General features: G+C 45.6%; 1 long non-coding RNA gene across 1 annotated transcript; it reads left to right on the plus strand.

Annotated features, from left to right (window-relative positions):
- Window positions 1-4085: 4085 nt before the first annotated feature.
- Window positions 4086-6768, plus strand: LOC141092035 (uncharacterized). Its single transcript, XR_012232662.1, has 3 exons — window positions 4086-4803; window positions 4929-5124; window positions 5863-6768. It is a non-coding gene; the product is annotated as an uncharacterized lncRNA (long non-coding RNA).
- The last annotated feature ends 21118 nt before the right edge of the window (window positions 6769-27886 follow it).

Consider the following 27886-nt stretch of genomic DNA (forward strand, 5'->3'; position numbering starts at 1 on the left):
TCGCAGAGGGGACCTTGAGCCTTATATTCTTGGTAGATAACCATACCTTATCCCCAATCTGAAACACCGGTCCCGTGGATCGTTTTTTGTCTGCAAAAAATGTAAATTTATCCAGGGCCTTCGTAATGTTACTCTGGACCTCCCGCCATACCTCCCCCAACCGCTGGATAGTCTCATCCGCCCCAGGACACCAAGAGTTCAAACGGGAAAATTCTCCAAAATGAGGATGAAACCCATAGTTGCAGAAAAAGCGAGATGTACCCGTAGACTGGTTAATGCGGTTGTTAAACGCAAACTCGGCCAACGGTAACACAGAACACCAATCATCCTGTCGGGCTGAGGTCAAGCAATGCAGAATTTGCTCCAGAGACTGAATGGTCCGCTTGGTCTGCCCATTAGTCTCTGGATGATAAGCGGATGAAAAGGACAGACCAATACCCAACCTCTTACAAAAAGTCCTCCAAAATCTGGAAACAAATTGCACTATTCTATCAGACACCACATTCAAGGGTACCCCATGCAACCGCACCACATGCTCAACATACAATCTGGACAATGATTCCACATTAGGTAGAGCTGCCAAAGGTACAAAATGTGCCTGCTTACTAAACCTGTCCACCACAACCCAAACGACGGTATTACCCTTGGAGGGGGGAAGGTTGGTGATGAAATCCATGGACAAATGAGTCCATAGTCTCTCAGGAATTGGCAATGGTACCAATTCCCCGGCCGGCCGGTTATGGGGGGTTTTGCACAAACATCACATGCAGACACATATTCCCCAACATCAGAGGCTAAAGAAGACCACCAGAATACTCTAGCAATGGCCTTCCGGGTAGCCGAGATCCCTGGATGTCCAACCAGAACTGAGTAATGGAACTCCCGGAGGACCTTGAGACGAAACTGAGCTGGCACAAAAAGTTTATCCACCGGCTTAGCCGGAGGTGCAAGAGACTGGGCTTTCTGAGTCTCCCGTTCCAACATATTATAAACACCTGCCACCACCACCCCAGGCTGAAGAATGGAGGATGGAGGTTTGGGGGGGACACCGGATCTAGACTGCGTGACAAGGCATCAGCTCTGACATTTTTGGATTCTGGCCGAAAAGTGATCGAGAAGTTGAATCGGGAAAAAAAAAGTGACCATGTAGCCTGTCTGGGAGTCAACCTTTTAGCTGACTCAATGTAAGCTAGGTTTTTGTGGTCCGTAATTACGGTTATAGGATGAACAGCCCCCTCCAAAAAATGCCTCCATTCTTCAAATGTCAACTTTACGGCCAGAAGTTCTCGATTCCCAACATCATAGTTTCTCTCCGCAGGGGAGAATTTCTTCGAGAAAAAGGCGCAAGGTCTCAAATTGGTCAAAGTGGCGGGTCCCTGGGACAATACCGCTCCCACCCCCACCTCTGAAGCATCCACCTCAACAATAAATGGTTCAGACGGGTCCGGTTGAATAAGAAACGGAGCAGACATGAAACATTTTTTTAAAAACTGAAACACCGCTATTGCTGTGGCTGACCAATTCTTGATATCGGCCCCCTTTTGAGTCATGTTTGTGAGGGGCTTAACCACCTGTGAGAACCCCCTTATAAATTTACGATAATAATTGATGAATCCTAGGAAACGCTGCAGAGCCTTCAAATCACAAGGTTGAACCCACTCGACAATGGCCTACACCTTATTAGGATCCATGTGATACCCTTCAGCAGACACAATGAACCCCAGAAAAGACAGTTCCTGAACAAAAAATAGCATTTCTCTAGTTTAGCAAAGAGACAGTTCTCCCGAAGCCTTTGGAAAACTGCCCGAATATGACCAATGTGAGCCTGTTTATCAGGAGAGTAGATCAATATGTCATCCAAATACACCACCATAGAACGTCCAATAAAATCAGAGAACACGTGATGTATGAAATTTTGGAAGACTGCTGGAGCATTGGTCAGACCGAAAGGCATGACCAAATTTTCAAACAACCCTTCAGTAGTGAGAAAAGCAGTTTTCCACTCATCTCCTTCCCGGACTCGGATAAGGTAATACGCTCCCCGTAGATCTAATTTTGAAAACCACTTAGCTCCGGACAACTGGTTGTATAAATCAGGAATAAGTGGGAGGGGATACGTATTTCTTACAGTTATCTTATTTAACTCACGAAAATCGAGGCATGAGCGTAAACCACCATCTTTTTTCTTTACGAAAAAGAACCCCGCCGCCACGGGAGAAACAGAAGGACGAATGCGTCCCTTACGGAGACTCTCGGAAATGTATTCCTTCATCGCAGCCCGTTCTGGACCTGAAAGGTTATACAAGCGGGCCTTGGGCAATTTAGCACCTGGAACCAGGTCAATGGCACAATCAAATGGGCGGTGTGGTGGTAAAACCTCAGCCTCCTTTTTGGAGAAAATGTCCGTATAGTCTTTTAGGTACTCCGGAATACCTTCCAGACCCACGGACGACACAGACACAGTAGCAAGACATTTTTCAGAACAATAGGGACCCCATTTAACAATGTCCCGAGATTCCCAATTAATCACAGGATGATGTAATTGTAACCAGGGGAACCCCAACACCAGTCCCGCAGGCAAGTTGTCCATAACAAAACATGAAATATGTTCTTGGTGCAAGGAACTCACTTTAAGGAGAAACTCTTCTGTACGAAATATGACATCATTCTTAGCCAGTGGTGTTTTGTCAATGGCAACAACGTGAATAGGAGTCTCCAACCTAACTGTCCCTAACTTACACCTGGACACCAAGTCAGAGTCAATAAAGTTCAACGACGATCCACAATCCACGAAAGCAGAAGTGGTTGTGGAGACACTCCCACAACAAAGTTCCACTTGTAACAACATTTTAGAAAATGGAGAAAAGGGTACCTGAGAGCCTGGGTGACCTCCACAACAATCACCCGGGCTCAGTCGCTTGCAGGTTGGTGGACAAGAAGGGCAATCCTTTTTCCAATGTCCGGAAATCCCCACAGAAAAAACAGAACTTTCCCAAGCGCCGTTGTCTCTTTCCTTTCTCCTTGAAGTCGATGGTTCCCATATCCATGGTTTTCAATGTAAGACTGGCTCCCCTTCCTTGAGAAAATAATGGGGTTTCAACCTGCATCAGTCCCCTGGCCCGTAGCCTGCGATCCATTCGGACGGCTTGTGTCATAGCCTCCTCCAGGGAAACAGGCGGAGGGTGGAGAGCTAAGGCATCTTTTAGATGTTCAGACAGGCCTCTACAGAACAAACCCTGGAGGGCGGCATCATTCCAGCAGACCTCAGCAGTCCAGCGTCTGAACCCTGAGCAGAACCACTCGGCTGAGTGCTTACCCTGACACACACTCATCACCCTGTCCTCAGCCATACGCATCCGATCAGGCTCATCATAAATATGCCCCAAGGCCTCAAAAAATGCATCCACAGTCATACGCTCGGGGGCAGTGGTAGGAAGGGAGAAAGCCCAAGCCTGGGGAGCTCCCCTTAATAGAGACATAATGACCCCTACTCTCTGACTTTCATCCCCCGAAGAGAGTGGTCTCAATGAAAAAAAAAGCTTAAAGCACTCCTTGAACACTTTGAATTCCCTTCTATATCCAGAAAAAGTATCCGGTAACTTAACCGGAGATTCAGGGGAAATTACTGTAACCTCCTGAGCCCCTGATGATAAAACCCCCTGCATAGTGTCAGCGAACAGCTGCTGAGACTGAGCCAGGGCTAGTTGTTCCCCCAGGAGTCTCTGAGACATCTGAGTCAGGTGCTTTACCTGCTCAGAAAGAGCATGCATATGATCCTTCACACACACAGGAGAAGGGAAGCAGAGAAAAAAAAAAGGTAACGGTCAGTTATAATGTCAGGATCCTGTCAGCGTCGGCAACAGCCACGGCTGAGCAGGGTGACTTACCCACACTGTGGGAAAGCACGGGGCTCAATATGGTAGTGAAGGTTTAGCAGACAGGACCTGAGGCACGGAAAATAGTAAGGAGTACCAGGACCTACGATCATGTGACTGCAGGGGGCGGGGCTTAGGCTGGTTTCACATTTGCGTTTTTTTGCGCTGCGTTTTTGCGCATACGTGTGCATGCTTTTTTCCACTATATTTAACATGGGTGCGCATACATGCGCATTGGCATGCGCACGTATGCATTTTTCGTGCGCTGCGTTTTTTTGTGGTGTGCGATTTTATTTTCCAGACGCTACGTGTTGCATTTTTTGGTCCGTCCAACCGCTTTAAAAAAATGCATGCACACGTATGCGCACGTTTTGCGCAAAAAATGACCATTATGGTCTATGGGTGCGCATAGGTGTGCATTGGCATGCGCATGTATGCGTTTTTTTGCGCATGCGTTTTTTTGGTGTCCACTGGTTAGACAAGTTATGAAATTCCCAACCCCCCAAAAATCATGTCTATATAAAGGAGGTGCCTGCCAGCACTGTACCACAACTATAGAGACAGACTGGAGAGCAGAAATTCAGCAGAAAACGAACCCATCTTCAATCCTAGCTTCAGCGTCAAGAATGTGAGTATTATTACATCTAAAAATGTATGCCTGTCCTTTTAAATTGTATATGTACTAATGCGTTTTATTATTTTTACATGCAGTATGTCTTCGGAATCTGAATATTCCCCATCCCGGCAGGAACTGGCGCAAGCAGACCATGAGGTGATTATTTTCGTGCGTTTGGTAAGTATATCTGCTGCTTCTCCAAATCTCTTATGTTTGTTTGTTTTTTTTCATACATCGTCATCTTCTGCAGATGTGACTAGTGAGGGCGAACAGCAGGAGCAGCCAAGCCAAGTCCCGGTGGTGATACGGAATGTAAGTATCAAATGATTTGTAATGTTCTTTATATTTTATCTTCTATATTTCCTCTTTTCTGGATCTTTTTTGTGACTTTTTATTCACACAAAGTTCGAATATTCTAATGAATGTGTTTTGTCTAGGTTCCACAACGGGATAAAGACGTATACCTGGATAATGAGCAACTTATCCGCCTGGTCCAGGAGCGTGCCCCATTGTAGGACAGCTGTGACCGACTGTACAAGGACAATGTGGTGACTCGGCGGCTATGGAATGAGGTGGCTGCAGCGTTAATGGATGGCTGGGACAGCGCCACTGCATCCTCCAAAAAGGCGCTTAGTAAGTATTTCCCTGATCTGTTATGCCGCAGTGACTATTGTCCTTGATGGCACTGTTGGGTTTTGTGCTAGATATATTCTAGCAGGAAACCCAACAGTGTCATCTGGCTCAACAGTGACTGCTTTGGGTACTGTATTGCTGTATTGTGCCGCAGTGACTATTTGCCTTGATGGCACTGTTGGGTTTCGTGCTAGATATATGCTAGCAGGAAACCCAACAGTGTCATCTGGCTCAACAGTGTCTGCTTTGGGTATTGTATTGCTGTATTGTGCTGCAGTGACTATTTGCCTTGATGGCACTGTTGGGTTTTGTGCTAGATATATGCTAGCAGGAAACCCAAAAGTGTCATCTGGCTCAACAGTGACTGCTTTGGGTACTGTATTGCTGTATTGTGCTGCAGTGACTACTTGCCTTGATGGCACTGTTGGGTTTCATGCTAGATATTTGCTAGCAGGAAACCCAACAGTGTCATCTGGCTCAACAGTGACTGCTTTGGGTATTGTATTGCTGTATTGTGCCGCAGTGACTATTTGCCTTGATGGCACTGTTGGGTTTCGTGCTAGATATATTCTAGCAGGAAACCCAACAGTGTCATCTGGCTCAACAGTGACTGCTTTGGGTATTGTATTGCTGTATTGTGCCGCAGTGACTATTGTCCTTGATGGCACTGTTGGGTTTAGTGATAGCATATGTCATGCATCAAACACAATTGTTACATGTTGTTTGTTTTTCCAACAGTGGACAAAGTCCATACACGTTGGCGCTCGATCAAGGACCACTTCAACAGTGATGTTCATGCTGAGTGCCAGGTTCGCAGTGGTTCTGCGTCAAGGACAAGAACAAGATACCGATACTATCACGCGTTGTAGTTCCTAAGACCTGTCCTTGCCACCAGATCGTAAGTACTATAATTTTTGGGTTTTTATTTTTATTAATCTGTGTCTTTAATCCACAGCTGATGCTTCTTCACTACCAACTTGTGCTGCATACCATTGCACGGACACCTCTATTCAAAGCCAGGACACCCACCGTTACACCACCACAAGTCTGAGTGCTGCTGGTCACTTCACCGACACCACCATGGCAAGCGCTGCTCCTGTCTGGAGCACCACCGCCACCCCCATGCATGCTTGGAGCACAGTCAACACAACGCAAACGTGGAACAGCCCTGCTGCAAACACTCCGCAAACCTGGACCATCACTGCCGCCACCAGTCCTCCTGCAAGGATGAGCACTGCCACCGCCACCACAGAGCATCAGCAGCCTCAGCAGCAGCCACAGCAGCAGCCACAGCAGCAGCAGCCACAGCAGCATACGGGGGACCCACATTCGTTATTTGCCCCAAGTTCAATGCGCCAACAATCAAGGCAGGCATTGGGCCCAAGTAGGTCCAGGCAGACAAGTTTACGGAGACAAGCACTTAGGACCAATGTACCTGAACCTCTCTCCTCTCCTCCTAGTGTTTCTAGTTCAATTCCCATAACTGGACTCCCTTCCCCCACAAGTTTTGTTGCCCCTTCCCCTAGAACACCTTCTTCAACTGTAAGTTCTGCATCTTCAGTGCACACCCCCAACTTGCAACCATTTGCCCCCAAACGCAGAAAAAAATAAAGGTTTTTTTGCAGTTAAAAATAAATTTAAATTTCTGGTTCACCATAACAAAGCTTGATTAATGTTTTTGGCGCCGCCTACATACACTGCGCCGTACACACAATGCGACTTAAACTTTGCAAGGTGTCATAAAAAGTGTTTGGAGGATTGGCTGTTTTTACCATCCTCATTTCACTTATTGTGATACTAGGCAAGGGGGATTATTGATATACCTGGTAATTAACAACATACTCTTGTGTGTTGAATCCACTGATGGGTAAAATACACGTCATATGTAAAATTCCAAGGCCTAGTATAATAACTAGAGTTTAACGATTAGGATCTGGTTTCATGAAACACAAACTGGTGAAACTAGGGGAAAAAAAGGTGAGTTTCGTTCGAAACACTACCACAATGTTAGTTAATGGGAAATAAAAGTTGGAATTGAGCTGATTACATTCATCCACTCAATGCAGACTTTTATTCCCCATTGACTTGCATTGGAGTTTGGTTTTGAACGAATCTCCGACTTTGTTTCATTTGAAACAAATTTGGTTTCATGAAACCCGATCCTACCAAAGTCGCTCAAATGTCATAATCATAACTATTTATCAATCATGGCCTGGTTAATACACATATCATATTTAACCTGCAGCTTTGCTTACATACCAATATATTTCACGCAGACTAGCGATGCTGCAGTTTAACTCATACAGTCATGGCCAAAAGTATTGACACCCCTGCAATTTTGTCAGATAATACTCAGTTTCTTCCTGAAAATGATTGCAAACACAAATTCTTTGGTATTATTATCTTCATTTAATTTGTCTTAAATGAAAAAACACAAAAAGAATTGTCCTAAAGCCAAATTGGATATAATTCCACACCAAACATAACAAAGAGGGTGGACAAAAGTATTGGCACTGTTCGAAAAATCATGTGATGCTTCTCTAATTTGTGTAATTAACAGCACCTATAACTTACCTGTGGCACCTAACAGGTGTTGGCAATAACTAAATCACACTTGCAGCCAGTTAACATGGATTAAAGTTGACTCAACCTCTGTCCTGTGTCCTTGTGTGTACCACATTGAGCATGGAGAAAAGAAAGAAGACCAAAGAACTATCTGAGGACTTGAGAAACCAAATTGTGAGGAAGCATGAGCAATCTCAAGGCTACAAGTCCATCTCCAAAGACCTGAATGTTCCTGTGTCTACCGTGCGCAGTGTCATCAAGAAGTTTAAAGCCCATGGCACTGTGGCTAACCTCCCTAGATGTGGCCGGAAAAGAAAAATTGACAAGAGATTTCAACGCAAGATTGTGCGGATGTTGGATAAAGAACCTCCACTAACATCCAAACAAGTTCAAGCTGCCCTGCAGTCCGAGGGTACAAAGGTGTCAACCCGTACTATCCATCGGCATCTGAATGAAAAGGGACTGTATGGTAGGAGACCCAGGAAGACTCCACTTCTTACCCCGAGACATAAAAAAGCCAGGCTGGAGTTTGCCAAAACTTACCTGAAAAAGCCTAAAACATTTTGGAAGAATGTTCTCTGGTCAGATGAGACAAAAGTAGAGCTTTTAGGGCAAAAGCATCAACATGGAGTTTACAGGAGAAAAAAGAGGCATTCAAAGAAAAGTACACGGTCCCTAAAGTCAAACATGGCGGAGGTTCCCTGATGTTTTGGGGTTGCTTTGCTGCCTCTGGCACTGGACTGCGTGACCGTGTGCATGGCATTATGAAGTCAGAAGACTACCAACAAATTTTGCAGCATAATTTAGAGCCCAGTGTGAGAAAGCTGGGTCTACCTCAGAGGTCATGGGTCTTCCAGCAGGACAATAACCCAAAACACACTTCAAAAAGCACTAGAAAATGGTTTGAGAGAAAGCACTGGAGACTTCTAAGGTGGCCAGCAATGAGTCCAGACCTGAATCCCATAGAACACCTGTGGAGAGATCTAAAAATGGCAGTTTGGAGAAGGCACCCTTCAAATATCAGGGACCTGGAGCAGTTTGCCAAAGAAGAATGGTCTAAAATTCCAGCAGAGCATTGTAAGAAACTCATTGATGGTTACCGGAAGCGGTTGGTCGCAGTTATTTTGGCTAAAGGTTGTGCAATCAAGTATTAGGCTGAGGGTGCCAATACTTTTGTCCGGCCCATTTTTGGAGTTTTGTGTGAAATGATCAATGTTTTGCTTTTTGCTTCATTCTCTTTTGTGTTTTTTCATTTAAGACAAATTAAATGAAGATAATAATACCAAAGAATTTGTGTTTGCAATCATTTTCAGGAAGAAACTGAATATTATCTGACAGAATTGCAGGGGTGTCAATACTTTTGGCCATGACTGTATGTGTATTTACCTGCCCAGGTGTGAGAACATCATGAATTCACAGGTATACATGGAAAGTTTTTTATTTTATTGGAGTGTAAAAAACATAGTGCACTTGGTACTGGTATCAAATCAGGTTTTTTATTAACGTACACAAACGAAAACATTCTTACACCATTTCATCTTGCCAGTGCACCTGTCCTACATCAGAGATAAAGTAGGCCACAAATTGGTCCCTCATTTGGCCAACTTCAACGGATGACCTGAGAGGGTGCTGAGTGAATTCAGGCAATGGGTTGGGAGCAGCATCATCGAGTTCAAAGGTCGGGTGCTCTTTAGCCATCACAAAATTATGTAGAACCACACACGCCTTCACCACCTCATCGACTGTTTCAAGTTTAAGATTAATGGCTGTGCCGAGAATTCGTCATCTGTTGACAAGGATCCCCAAAGCACACTCAAGAGTTCTTCTGGCGCTGATCAGCCTGTAATTAAATATTTTTTTGGTGTGGTCCAAGTCCCGACTGGAGTAGGGTTTCAGTAGGTTTGCGCACATTTGAAAAGCCTCATCCCTAACCATTACAAAGGGCAGTGGCGGAGCTTCGGTGTGGGAAGAGGCCGTGGCATAGGGAAATTAAATTGGTTGCCATACAACCTCCGGCCCATGTCTGAGTTTTTAAAAGCCTGTTAGTCATTACCACGGCCAAATGCTCCAATGTCCACTGCTACAAACATACATCCGGCATCCGCAATGGCCATGAGTACTATTGAAAAGTACTTTTTGTAATTATAGTACTCAGATCCAGTTCTTTTGGGTTTGATGATCCGTATCCATCAACAGCTCCCAAACAGTTGGGGAAATTGCAGACTGTCCAGAATTTGTCAGCAATTTCCATCCACTTTTCAGCGGTGGGCAGGGGCATAAATTCTGGACAAAGAACGTTCCAGAGCGCCCGGCAGGTGTCCGCAACAATTCCAGAAAAGGTAGAGATTCCAATACGGTACTGGAAGTGTAGTGAAGATAGGGTTTCTCCAGTCGCAAGGAATCTTCGAAACAGAGAAAGAAGTAAAATTAATATTTCTGTATATGGTTTTATAAAACTATAAAATAAAAAATTAGTACATTCACGAAAAATAATTATCCCAGGTTTTGAATAGTACATGTAAAAAAAAACAAACCATCAGACCCCACCCCTTGGTAATACTATGTACCGTAATGTCACCAGGAGCCGTTCCTCAGGAGGAATCGCACGACGGAGCTGTGTGTCCTGTCTCCGGATGTATTCTTGGACACGAGCAAGCAAATCCCTGAAGCTTTCTTGGGACATCCGGATATAATCTGTAAATTTCTCTGGGTTTTCCTGTAGCTCACTGTAGAGGGTGTGGTACGCCCCACGGCTCTCCCAAAGTTCAACAATCGGATGTATCCACATACACCGCCGCTGCCTTCTTCGCTGTCTCTCTCTCTTCCTTTGTTCATGGCAAGCAACTGCATATGCCCTAGTCATCGCAATGTCCAAATCCAAGTTGAAGTGAAAACTCTTCCAGCGCAGATCCATGTTGACACGAGAAAAATCAAGGAAACGTGAAGAATACTGTAGACAGGGTCTATATATTAACATACCACACTGCCACTGACGTCCCATTGGTCGTGTGAGTAGCCAGATTTTTATCTACATTTTTTTTGGGTGAGGACAAACAATGTGTAAAAAAACGCAAACGCACTAAAAACGCACTAAAAACGTTTACAAACGCTGCGTTTTTTCCTGCATGCGTATAAAAATGCTTGAAAAAAGCAGCACTTGTATGCGTTTGCATGCGTTTTTTCATGCAAGTGTGAAAGTAGCCTAAGCGTCCTACTACTGCAGATGATGTAATGTACCTACTGCAGGAATACTGTAGTAGAGGAGAGGAAAACGCAGGTCAGACAAGCAGAGATCATACACGAGAGGGCGGTGCGGTACAAAAGGGATGAGCAGAGAATAGTCAAGTCACAAGCAGAGAGTCATCCACGAGAGGGCGGTGCGGTACAAGAGGGACAGGCAGAACTCATAACAGGGACAGAACCGGATCAAAACCAAACAAGCAACAAGTTATCAGGCACAAGGCACACGTACACAAGAGGTCAACTAACTCAGCCGAGGGCAGGAGTATAACTGACACCGGACCTAGGTCCAGTGAGCATTAAATAGCCACCCTCTGCCAGAGAGAGGCAGAAACAATTAACCCCCTGTCTGACCAGGATGGGCCAAAGCGAAACCCCGTCCTGGATCATGACACCTATGGCATTGGATAAAGGTCAAATTTTGAACACTTCATTCAATTTTCAGAAGTCATTAAAAAATCGTAATGATCCATCTGGCTTCGGAATCAGTACAATGGTGCTAGTCCATTCACTCCAGGACTCGTCAATAACTCCTAGCTGGAGCATTTGTTTTACCTTAGCCACAATGGCTTGCCTCCGGGCCTCTGGCACATGGTGCGGTTTCATTCGTACCCTTACTTGAGGCTCGGTGATAATGTCATGTCGCATCACTGATGAACGGCCAGGCAGTTTCGAGAACACATCTGTATTCTGCTGCACTAATTTGCTCGAGCCGATTTCGGACGGTCCCCAGACGATACGAACGGAATCACATCCGTAATCATACATTCCTGGTTCTTACATGCTTTTAGCAGATTCATATGATACAGTTGTTTGGGTTTTCTCTTCCAAGGGCTGGTATACTCTGCAATTCACATCCCCAACTCGATCAGGCTAACCACCTGGTCTAGGTTTCCAGGGTCCCCTTGGGCCACCATACGCTGTATGGCTGCTGGTAGAGTTCATACAAACTGGTCAACTACTACCTCTCTACCATTTGGGCTGTGCTTAAGGTCTCAGGCTGCAGCCACTTATCGGCTAACTGCAACAAGTCATAGGACTCAGACCTAGCAGGTCAGATGCCCGCAAAAGACCACTTGTACATACGTTGTGCCTGTACATACGTATTAACCCCCTAGTTGGGCAAGGATCTCACCTTTGAGTTTCCCATAGTCCTGGACATCCTCCCCACTGAGGTAAAGGAAGGCCTTCTGGGCATCTCCCATCAAAAACAAGGCCACCACTTCAACCCACTGGGAAATTGGCAAGCTCTCCCACTCCGTTGTGCATTCAAAAACAGTGAGGAAAGCTTCCATATTGTCCTCAGGACTCATCTTCCTCAGCGTTGACCACTTGTCCCGGGCCTCAGAAGGAATTGAGGTCGGCGGTGGTGGTGTCTCTCATAGAGCCACAATCTGTGGCAGAATCAGGTCATTAGTCTTCTGCTGCTGTTGTTAAAGCAGCAAGCAGCTGCTGATTGTGCTGCTGTTGCTGGTGAAGCTGCTGGTGCTGCTCCTGCTGTTGCCGCTGAAACTGCAACTTCTGCTGCTGAGTGAAGGCCAACTGCTTGAGTATTTCCTCCATACTGATGGCAAGCCTGAGCTGTAGCATTGCAGGCTTGACAGCCAACATGCAGCTTGCTTTTGGGCATGCCTCAGTTCACAGTGCCAGGATTCATCAGCATATGTAGTGTGGCGATGTTCACACAGTACAATTTAACAGGTATTGACCCAATAAAGTCCAACTTATAGTCTGTTTTGTCCTAAAACTCACAGAGTTAAAGGCAGTTTTATCCTCTGGATTGCAGCTGGGTCAGCCGATACAATCCATATATTACCCCATTGCCATATCATCCTTGGGTGCATCAGAAGCCGGGTTGTCATTAACTCTGTGTTTAACCTCATACAGAGACCTGTCCTGCATAGAGCTCGTGCTCTGCAAATTGCAAGCAAAACACTGACACACCCAAATCAACACTGAGAGTTTAAATGGGAATCGTGGACATTAAGCCACTTCCAAAACCCCGAAGTGGAGGGAAAGACTCACCCCACTACCAAACCTAGAAATAAAAACCATGTCAGGTTTTCCTATAAACTGATTTGGACAAATATTTTGACCAAATCTAAACTTTCTTTTATTCTGCATTGTAAACACAGGCGTTGCTGTAATCACAATGCACCCCAGCGGGTTCAATATGTCTCTAAGAGCATCATAGGGGAAACATACCAGCCCTCGTATATTATTCCCATCACTGCCTCACAATAAGTATATACCAACCAACAGTGAATAAACTAGACACATAAATACATTATCAGCAGTGAAGAAATCTCTTGCTCAAGTATATACTAGAATTCAGCAATGAATAAACTGTACACATAAATATATATATCAGAAGTGAAGAAACCATGTGCATAACTATATGGCACATAAGTGTAAGTAGGTTGTGGGATGCAGTGACAGACACAAGACAGAGCAAGGGTTAACAAATGTAGCAGTTTTAATTTAACAGGGGGTTAACTCCTAGCAGGGAGATAAATGGTTAAATGAGGGTTAAACAGCTCAATGGCAAGCAATAGGCAAAGTTAATGAGCAATAAACAAGATAACGGCAGTTCTTTAAATCACTTATTGTGTGAGAGAATTCCCAGTCCACAATTGAAGCTTAGAAGGCAGTGGTGCCAACAATGGCTGGCGCGGTGCTGTTCCAGTGGGGTCCTGCAAACAACGGTCCGTCTTTTGGCGGCAGCGGTCAGTCTCCGGCACCTTCCGCTGAGCTACTAGTCCATAAGTTGGTGCGGCCAAAGCAAACAGGGTCGCAGCACTTACAGAGTCCAACGTGGATTGGCAAGTGTCAACTGGCAAGGTAGGCTGCAAATGTCTGTCCAGTACTCTGCTTTCTCTATGCACATGTGCGCTGTACTCACAGTCACAGAGTGCTCGTGTCTCTCTCTGAGCAGCTGACGTCACCTGAATGGCTGCTCTGCACGGCTCTGCTCGGTTTGCACTGCTCTGTGCATCCACCGATACTAGTAAATCTCTCACACAGTAAGTCTCTCACACAGCTGTCCCAGATCTGTGCTCTGCGGCTGGGTGCTTTTCCCAACCAACTCTCGCTTGGAGTACTCTCACCAAAACGGGTGCTGCTGCGCGTCTATAAATCTTGGGGAACGCCCCTCAGGATCCTGCATCCGGCCCCTGCTCCTCCGTGTGAGCTCTGCACTCTGCACAGCCGGGCACACGACGCTCTGCACACACACTGTCTCACCGGAGCGCCCGCTGAAGTTCTGCTGGAGCACAGCTTCGCGCTACCTCTCTCACTATGGAGCACGCCGCACATTTGCCTCTGCTCTCACTGCCGATGGTGAACTGACTTTCTTTGCATGCTTTCTCCTCACTGCCTGGCTTAGCCACATCCCCTCTTCCTGGGTCATGGGGTCTGTCCTGTCCCCTATTCTTTCCCCCACGCAACATGGGACGCAGCCTCAGCAGTTACGGACCCAGCATGATGCAGGCACCTGCAGCCTGGTCTTCCTCCTTACACTCCTCCTCTCCTTTAGCTCTCCATTGCATGGGCGAGGACTCTTTGTGCCCCTTTATGTTCTTCAGAGGTGGGCCAGATGCCTACATTTTTTACATCCATTTCTGCCTCTCTTGCACTTTTACATAAAAAATATTACCAGGACTCAATAATCTCAATATTCATAAATATATAAACTCAACAATACAATGCAAGAAGGAGGACATGAGTCAACATATATTATGAAACAGTATTTATTGTTAAAAAAATTCATTTTATAAACAGTAAAATGTACAATAAAAAGATTGTATCATGTAATATGTATGGATACAAATATAATGATCCACAAAATAGTGGCCGCAGACTACGGGCAAAAAAAATAACAAGGCATATGAATAATGCATCAATTATCGTGATTAAACAATGGCAGCCAGATAAGAAGCAGGTGAAGATCCAGGCAGCTAACCATTAGGCAATAGAACTGGCTGGATAGACACAAATCAGGAGCATACCACAGTGATATCAATAAAACAAGTGAGTAAGAACATGTAACGTGCCTGCTATGCTAATATACAAAGAATAAGGGGGTTAATTACCCATCTGTGCAATGACTGCTGCCCGTGCTGTGGCCACGTACCCCGACATGCATTTCACGAGCAGTATCGCCTATCTTTAATGGAATATCTGACTGGGTGCATCAGGGAAATGCGGTAGATATACATGGTGGGCCATTTATATGAATACACCTAAATAAAATAGGAATGGTTGGTGATATCAACTTCCTGTTTGTGGCACATTAGTATATGGGAGGGGGGAACTTTTCAAGATGGGTGGTGACCATGGTGGCCGTTTTGAAGTCAGACATTTTGGATCCAACTTTATTTTTTTCAATGGGAAGAGGGTCATGTGACACATCAAACTTATTGAGAATTTCACAAGAAAAACAATGGTGTGCTGGGTTTTAACATAACTTTATTCTTTCATGAGTTATTTACAAGTTTATGACCACTTATAAAATGTGTTCAAAGTGCTGCCTGTTATGAATGGGACACCGAGGAGAAAAAAAAAACACACGCTAAGTCTCAGAAAACCAGAGAGGTTGGTAACTATGCAGATTACAGAGCCATGATCTTAACACACAACTAGAAGCAGTCGTGGAGTGTGCCTACGATGGTCCTGGACGCCTCGTCACAACTGGAGAACTAAATAAGCCTAAAGTAAGAAAAGAGGAAAACTAACTCCCCAGAGCAAACCCCAAGGAAAGACAGCCCCCCACATGTATTGACGGTGAAGCAAGATGAAAACACAAACAAAGGCAGAAAAATAGGATGAGCAAACGATGGGGCCAAACTAACTTGAAAGGACAGGAAAGGAAAGATACTGTCTGCAATCTGCCAAAAAACCCTACCAAAAATAATGTCCAACGCTTCTGATAACAAAATTAACCCTGAAGTCACTAGACTTCTCCCACTATATCAGCACTCTGGAATATTCTGAGATAGAGCAAAAAGAGGCCAATCTAATAAAGGACAAAAAGGCAAATTGGCAAATACAGATAAATATGAGTGGAAATTCAGCACAGCCCAGCCGGGCTGGCTGACCACACAAAACCTGAGTTGGCCAACAAGAGCAAGTGTGAACATTAGCAAAAAACATACTTAACTTGAGAAGACTGGAGCAGAGCTGAAGTCCAAGACCTGAGGGGCAGACTAAATCACCAGCAACAGGATAGGGCGTCGGCTGTCTTATATCCAGTCTGATACTCCAGAGATCCAATCATTATCCTCCTCGTCAGGTGGCAGACCATTACCAATTAAACTAACCTCACTATCTCCTGTCACCACCAGAGGGAGAATGGAAGGAGAACTCCCTGCTGGTGGAGCAGAAAATTAGCTCATAACAGCTGCCCATTGCGTTGGATTATCAATGCAACCTTCTTCTCTCACTCTTGACACACTGATAGCAATCAAATGATCTGGGAATGTTTAATTTGCAAAAAAAGAAGACAAAGAGGAGACTTAATAGCTGTCTACAAATATCTGAAGGGATGTCACAGTGTAGAGGGATCATCATTATTCTCATTTGCACATGGTAACACGAGAAGCAACGGAATGAAACTGAAAGGGAGAAGATACAGATTAGATATTAGAAAAAACTTTTTGATAGTGAGGATGATCAATGCATGTAATAGCCTGCCACGGGAGGTGGTGAGCTCTCTTCAATGGAAGTCTTCAAACAGATGCTGGACAGACATCTGTCTGAGATGGTGTAGTGGATCCTGTGCTGCATTGAGCAGGGAGTTGGACTCATTGACCCATGAGGTCCCTTCCAAATCTAACATTCTATGATTCTATAACAGGATAAAACAGTATTTTAAGTTTTTTTAAATTTTTGATCTAGTTTTGCACAATTTATAGATATATCCATGATCAGGGAACATAGTCACATCTGTGGGTAAAATTACAAACTGTTTGGTAGGTAGCAATCTTCAAGAGTGCAATATCCAGCTGAATTATAGATACATCATATTCACGTGTTGTATGTATCGTATGATTGCGTGATGTTCAATAAGAACATGGCCATATTGTTTCTCAAGAAAGTTTCTGGGGGAAAATATGACCCAAAGCAGAAATGAGCGCTAAAATTGGATTTGATTTGAATCTAAGCAGCTATTTCCTTCTTACTTTAGTGGAGGGAGGAGTGAAGGGTCTGGTGAGACCCTTTATATCATGTCATTTAAGGAATATTCGTATCAGAGCCCCAGAAGAAGCAACAAATCTGTACATAATTGCTATGGCATTCTCCTCCACCAGAAGCACATATACAGTAAATCTAATTTGTAAGATGTATCTGTATTTTATCTCTTTAATTTTACACTCTCTTTGCCTGTATGTACATCTTTTGTAACCTTTTTAAGCACTGTACTATTTTGTACATTAAATACCAATTTTTATAAGTTTCTCCCTTGTTGCTGTGATGTACGCCCAATCTAGAGGAGAGCAAATACCTTGGTTGTGTTACTTTGTAGCCAGAGTGCAAGCAGTGAATCAGTGGGAAAACTGGGTGTGAATGTGTACCAGTGTGTTGCCCAGTGCAGTTGTCTCGCTGACCTGGCAAAATGGTGAGTGGTGGCAGCGTATTGTGTGGCGTGGATGTAAGAACTATATGTGGGGGTGCGCGTAGCTTATTGTTGGCCTATTGCAATAGGTGAGTGGAGTTCTTGACACATTGCATGAACAGGTGTGTCCAAACTTTTGACTGACACTGTACAACAATAAAAACATAAACGTGTACTACAGAAAACACACACGGTATAAATGGTCACTAAATTAATATGTTTCTGTACAGCCCAACAATGTTCAGCCTTATTAATTAACCTGTTCCATTGTCTTCACTTTTGACTTTTTTTCTCTCCTCCTTCCATGTGCCATCATTTATTTTTGGTTTTCTATCAACAAAGTTGCATGAGAGCTTTTTTTTTTATGGGATGACTTGTAGCTTTAAATGCCACCATTCATTTTAACATACAATATATAGGAAAAAGGGAAATATTTTGCAAGCATATAGTGTAGTTGAGAAAAGAAAAAAATAAGCAACTCTGCCATTGTTTTTTGGGCTTTGCTTTTTTTTAGGCATTAATTGTGCAGTAAAACTAACATGGCAATATGGTTCTACAGTCAATACGTTTACGCCTTACCAAACTTGAAAAAAAAAAAATGTTTAACCTATGCGATGAAAAAAAATCTATATCAATAGAATTATGTTAGGGCTTGTTATAGTGTGGTAAGCTAATGTTTAAATTGATACTATTTTGGGGTAGGTGCAACATATTGATTATTTATAAATTTTTCTGACAGGGATGTTGTGACTGAAAACCCTCAATTCTGGTATTTTGATTTTCCATCTCTTTACATCATTTAGTGTTCAGGTTAGTTGATTTCATATTTTGATAGATCAGATTTTTATGTACAAAGTGTGATACCAAATATGTTTACTATTTTATTTTTTTCCTTTAGTTTTCATGTGCGGAATAGTGGGTGATTTAAATTTTTATGTATATTTATTATATTTTGCATTTTTTTTTAAACATTTTTTTACTTACTCATTAGTCCACTTCACTTTTCCAATCACTTTTACACATCAAAACAACACATAGGCTAGGTACACACCGCATCTGCGCACTTAGCCCACAACAGACGTTGGGAGCTTTTCCCAATGTAACCTGTAAAGTTCCCATAGGTCTCTATTTTCAATACCAGTGGTGTACCATCCCTAGCGGCTATATAAGTGGGCTGTGGGATTCATCAAGTTTCATGTACGAGTATATGGGGCTATCATAATGCTTATTTCGGAGTTTTGGGCAAACATTCTGTATATAGGCGGCTATGAGGCTTTCATGATGTGTATATGGGCTATAGGACCATCATGCTGTTTATAGAGGACTGTGGGGCCATTGTACTCTATAGAGTGGGTTATATGGACAAATCACTGTGTATAGAGAGATGAGAAGCCTTTACTGTGTCTATAGAGGTGTTATGGGGACATGAAATTGTTTATAGGAGGCTGTAGGACCACTAATCCATGTGTAGGTGGCTATGAGGCCATAATTCTGTGTATGGAAGGGCTGTGGAGGCCATCATACTGTGTATAATGAACCGTGGAATCATGAAATTGAATATAGGGAAGCTATGTGGCTATCATACTGTGTATAGGGTTCTGTGGGTCCATTATACAGTGCATAGGGGGCTATGAGGCCATCGGATTGTGTATTGGGGGCTATGGGGTCATCGTACTGTGTATAAGAGAGCTGTGGGAACTATCATACTGTATATAAGTAGGTTGTGAGGTCTATCATACTATACATAGGGGGCTAAAGAGGCTATCATACTGAACATAAAGGGGCTATAGGGCCATAATAATGAGTATAGGGAGGCTGTGGGGACAACATACTGTGTCTATGGGCTGTTAGGTTATGATAATATGAATAGAGGGCTATCAGGCTATCATACTGTGATAATGGAGCTGTGGGAACATTGTACCCTGTATAGAAGGCTATGGGTCTATTGGCGCGCCCCGGGGGCCGCGGGGTACACAGAGCCAGGCCCGTCAACTTCAATGGGGGACGGTGTCACGGCGGCTGGGACCCGGTCCGTGGCCCCAGGCGGTCAATGGCAATTGTTGCTTTTGTGGTATTTAAGAAGATGGGAATAAAGTTTATGGTTGGTTAAATACGTGACACCACCTGTAGTAGAGTTGACCAACGCTGCAGTGTTGCTTCTCTGGGATGGATGTTGGGCGCAGCTATGATGTTGTAGCCCTCCACAGGTAGGGCTGTAGTCCCAGGGCTGAATAGACAAAGTTGTTTGAAGGGTTGTGGTGTGTAGTGGAGGAGTGGCACAGGAATAAAATAGAGGACACAATCGCATGTAGTTCAATGGGCTTTACTCACAGTCTGTCTGCAGTACACTTGCCCGCTACAGTGCTGAGTCCTCCAGGTCAGGGGTCCAGTAAACTTCCAGGTAGATGAGTACACCCCTCCAACACTCCCTTTCAGTATGTTCCTTCCTAGGCCATCTCACTGTACTGGTTTCCTCTCCTTTCTCCCTTTCCAGCGCCTTCACAGTCAGTGTCTCAGGCTAGCTACCACGAATCCTGTCAGAAATTGTCACTCAGGCGGTTCCTTGATCCTATATGACTGCCTTTCTGGGGAGGTAACTATGGGATTCGCTGTGGCCCATACAGCAACCACAACTGTCAGCTTGCTGGTGAAGTTCGTTGTTTACTTCACTAGGCTAGGGGCTGAGACCCTTCTGCGACCTGATTTCTTCTCCCACCTGATAGCAATCAGCGTGGGACTCTAGAAATTCCATTCTTTCCTCCCGGGAGCTTTCCTCCAAGCCAATCTATCCGGCACCTCCTCCTGACAGGAGCTGCTTCGAGCGCATCCTTTCTCCTGCTCTTCCCTTGAGGGAATTCTCTCACAACTGTCTTCAAATCTCCCACTCTTTCTCTAAGCTCTGCCCACTCGCTGTTCCCATTGGCTGCTCTACATCACTTCACTTTCTAAGCTCCTCCCCATTACCTACCTTCCCCACTAGCTCCCAACACCCTTTCCTAACCAGTCTGGGATGAGGCCCTCCTCCAGTAGGGTACGCTGAGGTGCCCTGACTAGCTAGTGTGTGTGTTGAATGCATTGTTAAGAGTGTGGTGAGGTGCCCCCATCATGCATGGTTATGAGATACCATAGCATACTTTTTTAGACCGCTCACCGGAAGGAGGATTTCCATTGCATCATCGCTACAGGTACTGCTTTATAATTATTAAGTTCATGCTTTGGTGCTTGAGATTTCATTGCATGAATATTGGATCATCATTTTTAATATTGTGGACAGCATCCTCTGGATTCTAAATACTGTTATATTTTTCAAGTGGGATAGAGAGTTGATTCATATTGTTGTGTGACTATTATAAGTGCTCATACCCCATTTTTTTCTATATGAGTATTTTATGCGCATGCTTTTTTACATTGTGCTCTAACAATTTATATTCTATCATTAAACTTTTTCTCCAGGGAGAGGCACTTTTTCTTTAAACGTTACCTTAAATAATTTTATTTATACTACTTGTAACTCAAAGTGCTAACTGGTGACAACCTGGTACCAGTTTTTATTTAAAAAACTTAACATTTTTATTAAAACATTACCAATGCAGCCTAATCTGCAATAAAGTGCTATCACTATCTTGGCAATATATTCTATTCTAAGATATTTCTAATTTTATCTTTAATAAATACTGTTAATATTAAAATACTATCAATTTATGAATACTAGCATCATTTTATCATAAATCCAACTGAATTCTTGATAATTCCAGCTGGGGAATCTTGAAGTGTCCTTTTGCTGGTGGAGGACCCGCTCTAAACCTCCAACGGTGGTCCTGGGTGGGCTGCAGGACATTGACGGCGTTCCACTTCCAGACCCAGTTCTTGGCCACACCCATGGGTTTTTGTTCAGGTCTGAGGTAGTTCTTTTATCAAAGGTTGTAGTAAAACCAAGAAGGAGCACCTTAAGAGGCGCAACTATTTACAAAAAGTTTGGGACCACTTCCAGTTCGAGATCTCTCAGTTTCTGAGTGCAACTGAACTGATGCCCAGCTGGCGCAAAACTGTAAACAGGCTAAATCAACAAGGCAAAATGGTGCTTATACCCTCCTGGGTAACTGTTCAGTGAGTAAGCAAATTTCTAACTGGGGATCCCCTCCTGGGGATGATGAAGCAGGTTTCTTCTTCTGCTTCTATGGCAGACTATCTGGGTGTCCATCTCCTGGTGGCACCACCCATTGTCGGTAGTCCTCCAGTGGTAGTTGTACTCCTCCTGCTGGAGCTGGTTTGGTGCTTTCTGTAGTGAGGGCAATTGCAGCCTGTGGTGTAGCTGCTCCAGATGCAGGGGCCATGGCTATACCTTCTTTCTCCTGATCATCAGGGTCCAGTGCAGGCGACAGGTGGAGGCCAGTAGCAGCAGCAGTCTTCCCAGCTGCCTGGTCAGCAACCATGGCAGGTGACAGCGGTGGTGAAACCAGTGTAGGGACAGTACCCGGTGGAGCCATCGGCGGGACCTGCGCAGCCACATCAGGTTCGGGCAGGAGCACAGACTCCGCATCCATGTTGGTTCCCAGTCCCACGGATAACACCTCCTGACAGGCAGCGGCCGGCAGCGGTGTCAGGGTGGAGGCAGCAGCAACCGCTGGCGGCCATGTCGCAGAGGCCGCGCGGTTAGCAGAGGCTACCAGGGATGGGCTTGTGCAGCAGTGACAGGTACCGATGGCGCAGGTACCACAGGTGAGGACTCATCTTCTGTAGGCCCCTCCTAGGTCCTGTTTCAGCTCTCGCAGGGCCTCCTGCCTCAGCCGCAGGCTGCCATTCAGCAGGGTGATCTCCTCCTCCCCTTGGGGCATTGGCCATGACGCAGTCACATAATCATACAGGCAGGGGGGCTTAACGGTTTTTCGTGCTCTTCCTTGAGTGTCACCTGTAATGACACGCCTTTCTTCACTGCTCTGGCAACCATTTTTAGAGTCCATGTCACAGTTCAATAAATCCTTTCATTTACACATTTTAATCATTTTTATTGCTCAAATCCATCAAAATCTTCGGCACACAGGACCCAGTGATACCGGGCTTCGTTTATCCTGTTCGTGATGCCAAAATTGATGCGCCACGGGGGTCGCGGGATACTCGGTACCGGGCCCGTCGACTTCAATGGGGGACGGTGTCACGGCGGCGGGGACCTGGTCCATGGCCCCAGGCAGTCAAAGGCAATTGTTTGGGTGGTATTTAAGGAGATGGGAATAAAGTTTATCATTGAATAAATACGTGACGCCACCTGTGGCATTCTAGTCAGAGGTGACCAGCACTGCAGTGTTGCTTCTCTGGGATGGATGTTGGGCGCAGCTATGATGTTGTAGCCCTCCACAGGTAGGGCTGTAGTCCCAGGGCAGAATAGATGAAGTTGTTGGTAGGGTTGTGGTGTGGAGTGCAGGAGTGGTGCAGGAATAAAATGGAGGACACAATCGCATGTAGTTCAATGGGCTTTACTCACAGTCTGTCTGCAGTACAGATGCCCGCTTCAGTGCTGAGTCCTCCAGGTCAGGGGTCCAGTAAACTTCCAGGTAGATGAGTACACCCCTCCAACACTCCCTTTCAGTATGTTCCTTTCTAGGCTGTCTCACTGTGCTGGTTTCCACTCTCCTTTCTCCCTTTCCAGCACCTTCACAGTCAGTGTCCCAGGCTAGCTGCCGCAGATCCTGTCAGAATTCATCACTCAGGCAGTTTCTTGATCCTATGTGGCTGCCTTTCTGGGAATGTAACTGTGGAAGTCGCTGTGGCCCATACAGTAACCACAGCTGTCACCTGCCATGGTTGCTGACCAGGCAGCTGGGAAGACTGCTGCTGCTACCGGCCTCCACCTGTCGCCTGCACCGGACCCTGATGATCAGGAAAAAGAAGATATGGCCGTGGCCCCTGCATCTGGAGCAGCTACACCCCAGTCTGCAAATGCCCCCACTACAGCAAGCACCAAACCAGCTCCAGCAGGAGGAGTACAACCACCCATTTTCGGTAGTCCTCCAGTGATAGTTGTACTCCTCCTGCAGGAGCTGCTTTGGTGCTTGCTGTAGTGGGGGCAGCTAGCCTGGGACACTAACTGTGAAGGTGCTGGAAAGGGAGAAAGGAGAGTGGAAACCAGCACAGTGAGATGGCCTAGGAAGGAACATACTGAAAGGGAGTGTTGAAGGGGTGTACTCATCTACCTGGAAGTTTACTGGACCCCTGACCTGGAGGACTCAGCACTGAAGTGGGCATCTGTACTGCAGACAGACTGTGAGTAAAGCACATTGAACTACATGCGGTTGGGTCCTCCATTTTATTTCTGCGCCACTCCTCCACTCCACAACATAACCCTACCAACAACTTCATCTATTCTGCCCTGGGACTACAGCCCTACCTGTGGAGGGCTACAACATCATAGCTGCGCCCAACATCCATCCAAGAGAAGCAACACTGCAGCGCTGGTCACCTCTGACCAGAATGCCACAGGTGGCGTCTCGTATTTATTCAACGATAAAATTTATTCCCATCTCCTTAAATACCACCCAAACAATTGCCTTTGACTGCCTGGGGCCATGGACCAGGTCCCAGCCGCCGTGACACCGTCCCCCATTGAAGTCGATGGGCCCGGTACTGAGCATCCCGTGGCACGTCAATTTTGGCATCACGAACAGGATAAACGAAGCCCGGTATCACTGGGTCCTGTGTGCTGAAGATTTTGATGGATTTAAGTGACAAAAATGACTAAAATGTGTAAAAGAAAGGATTTATTGAACTGTGACATGGACTCTAAAAATGGCCGCCAGAGCGGTGAAGAAAGGCGTGTCATTACAGGTGACACTCAAGGAAGAGCACGAAAAACCGTTAAGCCCCCCTGCCTGTAGGAATATGTGACTGCGTCATGGCCAATGCTCCAAGGGGAGGAGGAGATCGCCCTGCTGAACGGCAGCCTGCGGCTGAGGCAGGAGGCTCTGCAAGAGCTGAAACAGCAGCGCACCCGGGAGGGGCCTACAGAAGACGAATCCTCACCTGTGGTACCTGGTCAGAGGTGACCAGCGCTGCAGTGTTGCTTCTCTGGGATGGATGTTGGGCGCAGCTATGATGTTGTAGCCCTCCACAGGTAGGGCTAAAGTCTCAGGGCCGAATAGACAAAGTTGTTTGTAGGGTTGTGGTGTGGAGTGGAGGAGTGGCGCAGGAATAAAATGGAGGACACCATCGCATGTATTTCAATGGGTTTTACTCACAGTCTGTCTGCAGTACAGATGCCCGCTTCAGTGCTGAGTCCTCCAGGTCAGGGGTCCAGTAAACTTCCAGGTAGATGAGTACACCCCTCCAACACTCCCTTTCAGTATGTTCCTTCCTAGGCCATCTCACTGTACTGGTTTCCACTCCTTTCTCCCTTTCCAGCACCTTCACAGTCAGTGTCCCAGGCTAGCTGGCGCGAATCCTGTCAGAATTCGTACACTCAGGCGGTTCCTTGATCCTATATGGCTGCCTTTTTGGGAAGGTAACTGTGGGATTCGCTGTGGCCCATACAGCAACCACATCTGTCAGCTTGCTAGTTAAGTTCGTTGTTTACTTCACTAGGCTAGGGGCTGAGACCCTTCTGCGACCTGATTTCTTCTCCCACCTGATATCAATCAGCGTGGGACTCTAGAAATTCCATTCTTTCCTCGCGGGAGCTTTCGTCCAAGCCAATCTATCCGGCAGCTCCTCCTGACAGGAGCTGCTCCAAGCGCATCCTTTCTCCTGCTCTTCCCCTGAGCGAACTCTCTCAACTGTCTTCAAATCTCCCACTCTTTCTCTAAGCTCTGCCCACTCGCTGTTCCCATTGGCTGCTCAACATCACTCCGCTTTCTAAGCTCCTCCCCATTACCTACGTTCCCCACTAGTTCCCAACACCCTTTCCTAACCAGTCTAGGATGAGGCCCTCCTCCCGTATGCTATGCCCAGGTGCCCTGACTAGCTAGTGTGTGTGTGTTGAATGCAGTGCTAAGAGTGTGGTGAGGTGCCCCCATCTTACCTGGTTGTGAGATACCACACCTCTGGATGAGATGCAGTACCTCTGTAGCGACTGGACCCGCAGGGGCAACACACTATCATACTGTGTAAAGAGAACTATAGGGGACACGTATCATATATTGTGAGATGAAGCCATTATACTGTAAAGATGGGGCTATGGGGCCATGATTCTTTGCATAGTGAAGTGTGGGACCATAATACTATGTTTTGAGGGCTCTAGAACTATCATACTGAATATAGGTGCATCTAGGGGGCTGTGAGGCCATTGTTTTGTGTGTGAGAGGTTGTAGGGCCTATCTTACTGTGCATATGGAGTCTGTGAGGCCATCATACTGTGTATAGTGGGCTACAGGGGCATTATACTATGTACAGGGAGCTTTGGGGCCATCATTCTGTGTAGAAGTGGGAGGTATCATATTTATTGGTGGGTTTTGTGGGTACTGTACATTGCAATGCCCAGACTGGCTTACGGCTTTCTTCACCCGTGTATGACAGCTGTCATGCTCGGGTGAGGAGGGCCACCGGCCAGTCCAGGCATTGTGATGCGATTGTTGCCCGTGTTATGCGCCCATCTGACTGCCCCCTAATGGTGACATACCATAGTTTATTCATTTATATTTTTTCTTGTTTATCTAGCATCTTTAATTTTGGCAGCACTTTACAGAAATTTTTGAGAATTTTCCCTGTTGAGGCTCACATTCGAAATTCCCTATCATTATATCCGTGAGGTGTGGGAGGAAACTGGAGAACCCGGAGGAAACCCATATAAACATGAGAACATACTAACACCTTGCAGATGTTGTCCTGGGTGGGATTTGAACCCCAGACCCAGCACTGTCACTCTATGGGGTCACCAGGTTGCCTTTAATCCTATGAAAGCAATGCATGGATACTGCTGTATAAGGCTGGTTTCACATTTGCGTTTTTTAGCGCTGGAAAAAAACGCATACCTGCGCATGCGTTTTTTCCCCTATATTTAACATGGGTGCGCATACCTGCGCGCTGGTAAGCGCATGTATGCGATTTTCATGCGCTGCGTTTTTTTGGGGTGTGCGTTTGGATTTTCCAGACGCAGCATGTTGCATTTTTTGGCCCTGCAAAAAAGCGCATGCGCACATATGCGCACGTTTTGCGCTAAAAATGGCCATTATAGCCTATGGATGTGCATACATGCGCACTGGCATGCTCATGTATGCGTTTTTTTGCACATGCGTTTTTTTTTTAACCATGGAATTTAGGGGTTTAGGGTTAGGGTTAGGGTCAGGGTCAGGGTTAGGGTTGGGGTTAGGGTCAGGGTTAGGGTTAAGTATGGTTTGGTTAAGGGTCAGGGTCAGGGTTAGGGTTGGGGTTAGGGTCAGGGTCAGGGTTAGGGTTAAGTATGGTTTGGTTAAGGGTTAGGGTCAGGGTTAGGGTTAGGGTTAGGGTCAGGGTTAGGGTTAAGTATGGTTTGGTTAAGGGTTAGGGTCAGGGTTAGGGTTGAGGTTAAGGTCAGGGTTAGGGTTAGGGTTAGGGTTAGGGTCAGGGTTAGGGTTAGTAAAGTCATGGTTTGGGTTAAGTATGGTTTGGTTAAGGGTCAGGGTCAGGGTTAGGGTTGGGGTTAGGGTCAGGGTTAGGGTTAAGTATGGTTTGGTTAAGGGTTAGGGTCAGGGTTAGGGTTAGGGTTAGGGTTAGGGTCAGGGTTAGGGTTAAGTATGGTTTGGTTAAGGGTTAGGGTCAGGGTTAGGGTTGGGGTTAGGGTTAGGGTTAAGTATGGTTTGGTTAAGGGTTAGGGTCAGGGTTAGGGTTAGGGTTAGGGTTAGGGTCAGGGTTAGGGTTAGGGTCAGGGTTAGGGTTAGGGTTAAGTATGGTTTGGTTAAGGGTTAGGGTCAGGGTTAGGGTTAGGGTTAGGGTTAGGGTCAGGGTTAGGGTTAGGGTCAGGGTTAGGGTTAGGGTTAAGTATGGTTTGGTTAAGGGTTAGGGTCAGGGTTAGGGTTAGGGTTAGTTAGGGTTTAGGGTTTGGGTTAGGGTTAAGTATGGTTTGGTTAAGGGTTAGGGTCAGGGTTAGGGTTAGGGTTAGGGTCAGGGTTAGGGTTAGGGTTAGGGTTTGGGTTAGGGTCAGGGTTAGGGTTAGTAAAGTCATGGTTTGGGTTAGTGTGAGGGGCCAACTAATGTTGGAAAAAAACGCAAACGCGGTAAAAACGCACTAAAAACGCATACAAACGCATAAAAACGCTGCGTTTTTTTCATGCATGCTCATAAAAATGCTTGAAAAAAACGCAGCAGTTGTATGCTTTTGTATGCGTTTTTTCAATGCGTTTTTTTGCGGGAAAAACGCGCTGCAAAAAAAAGCAAGTGTGA

This window comes from Dendrobates tinctorius, unplaced genomic scaffold (genome assembly GCF_039654945.1).
Source record: "Dendrobates tinctorius isolate UK_male_01 unplaced genomic scaffold, ASM3965494v1 ptg000057l, whole genome shotgun sequence".
Lineage (NCBI taxonomy): Eukaryota > Metazoa > Chordata > Amphibia > Anura > Dendrobatidae > Dendrobates > Dendrobates tinctorius.